General features: G+C 35.9%; 1 pseudogene; it reads right to left on the bottom strand.

Moving 5' to 3' along the window:
* Positions 1-870, bottom strand: part of LOC101564481 — a 23,365-nt pseudogene extending 22,495 nt beyond the window's left edge.
* Between the last annotated feature and the right edge of the window lie 1,719 nt (positions 871-2,589).

Raw genomic sequence — 2,589 nt, 5'->3', positions numbered from 1 at the left:
TTGGCACAAATTTTTTTTCCATAATTTTATTGAGAAACAAATAGCGATGAGACAGTTTCAAACCAAACTGGTAGTACAGTTTCAATAATTAACACATTTCATACATTCTTCCTAGTGGTTAATTGCTGTACAAGATGCAGGCATGATATCCTACTTACAAACACCATTAGAACAAATCCCTCTATTCATTAAGAGAATGTAACTGTATATCAATCCTAGCCTCTAGGCCAATTTTTAATGGAATGTTTATTTCTTTCATTAGTCTCAGTCTTACAAGATAAGAAAGGAAAATCTATTTTTACTCAAAAGTGTGCAGGGCTGTTTAATGTGAATTCATCTTCATTTAAAAACTTGAAAACTTTTTGTGTACAACTAAAATCCAATAGATGGCAGTGAAATACAGAAAATTCACTCATTCTTGAATCCTTATTGGATTGTTTTCTGCTACTCTATTGTCAACTAAAAGCTTCTTCAAATTGCACAATCTCTTTGGAATCATACTGCACTTGTAAAATACTGTGAATTCTTGGACAGAAATATCTCCTGACCTATGTGCTTACAAAGAGGCAGTGGTTTTCAGAGGTCAAATGTCTTGCACGAGGTTACATAAAGAAGTCTGTAGCAAAGCCAGTGTGGAATCAACATGTCTCAATGATGTTTGTGTGAATTCTAATTCCATCGCACAGCTGGATATTTCTGGAAAGAGTACAGTTATTTTAAATAATATAATAATCCATGAAGGAATGGAAACAGATTCAAAATGCAGTGGGAGATGGCAAAGGGTTAAGCATGAAGAGCCTAAGCCACCTTACCGGTAGTTTCACTGTAAGTGAAAAGCACAATGTAATTTAGTTTAACTCTGTTTTTCATTGTTACAATTATTTGAGAAGTTTTGGAAACAAAAACGCATCAACAACCCAATTCCCTGAAAACTCCCAGATATGCTGATTTGATTTTCCTAGCAAAGAGTTTGAGAATTGGCAGGTTAAAAACTTCTCCAGAGATGCATGTTCTATTGCAGTTAGAGAAGTTGGATTTGGAGAAGTCTTTAAAGGACCTTTTCATCCTTGATGCCAGGCCAAAGACTGTAGGTACTTAAATGCAGCAAAATAACCCAATAGAGTCCAATAGTCCATAATAGTAGTGAGTTCTCAGCACAACTGGCAATTGTTAGCAGTTGCTGACTTGAGCCTTTTACAGCTCAACATATTAATATAGCTTTACGTTTTATACCTTGTAGTTACACTTTTTTGCTGGACGGTTATGTCTACATCTTTTCCTTTGAATAACTACTCCAAAGACGACAATATGCAATATATTAATTATTATAACTGTCCTACAAACCTATTTTGAAACCGTTTCATTGTTATTTTATCTTTCTTCTCATTAAAATGAATTTTTTTCTCCAAAAAATCAACAAAAAAAATGAACAAAAAGTTAAGTAAAAAAACAAATACAATAAAACAAAACAAAAACTTCTCCAAATGGTTGTAATACATAGTTAGGACTGTGAACCTCTCATAGGATATTAAGATAATTCACTTTAGTGTTAGAGAGATCAGGGATTTCATTTAAGTCAAGGTATTTCATTGCTCAGTTAGCTGAATTAATGTGACATTTTATTTTGATATTAATTTATAAATATATATTTGTGATCACATGATCATGCATTAGTATTACCAAATTAAAAAGAAAATATCTTTTCTTTAAATGTATCAATTATTTAATTAGGTTATTAGTAAGAAATTTAGAACACTAATTTATGAAGATAAATTTCATTTGTCAGAGCAAAAAAGGATCACAGGTAGCCTCAGAGCTGAGGAACAGCTTTGATTTTTGCTAAAATCTAAGGGTTCACCACTTTCTGATCCACCTTGTGCTGCTCTGAAGTCTGGTATTGTTCTTTCTCAGTGTAGAAGACCTCACCCTCCTGGTGTCTGGGTTTCCACATCTTTTTCTTGAAGCAAGCATTAGTAAGGTGTTTGGGGACTTTCACTTTGCTAATGTCAATTTTTGAAGAAATGGCAATGACAAATTTATGGTGTGTTCTTCATAGATTAAGGCTAAGAGGCCCAGTCACAAGTAGCAAGCCACTGGCCAATTGCTTCAGGAAGACCACTCTCGTGCCTCTGTGATGCCCAGTGAGGATGATCAAGATGGTGCCAGGAGTGATGCTAGCTCAAAGTTTCCTCACATGCTGACTGAAGGGTTTCTTGCCATGGCTCAAGAGCTTCTAGGGCACATCTTCAGGAGGGTAGTATCTAGGCATTTTTCAAAGCTTAACCACCCAACCATCTCCATTCTTGTCCCCACCAGTTGTTTTGTGATTGTGGCAAGAACTTTCTCCTTCTTTTTTCTTTTCAACCTTTGATTTAGCAGCTGTGTACTTTCTCGTGTACAAAGCCTTTTGGGAATACGTAGCAGATCAGGAGTATCTTCCAATACCTCTAACCAGGACAGGATTTCAGCTGCAGTGGGGCTGCCCCTTCTTGGACATTTTTGCTTTCACCTTACCCTTTTTACCAGTACCACTGGCAGAAGCCTTCTTGGCTTCAGGCTTCTCCTCTTTAGTGTCTGGCTTCCCACTTT

Source organism: Octodon degus, unplaced genomic scaffold (genome assembly GCF_000260255.1).
Source record: "Octodon degus isolate 3935 unplaced genomic scaffold, OctDeg1.0 scaffold00091, whole genome shotgun sequence".
Lineage (NCBI taxonomy): Eukaryota > Metazoa > Chordata > Mammalia > Rodentia > Octodontidae > Octodon > Octodon degus.
The sequence above is the reverse complement of the archived record's forward strand: the minus strand, read 5'-3'. Positions and strand labels throughout refer to the sequence as shown.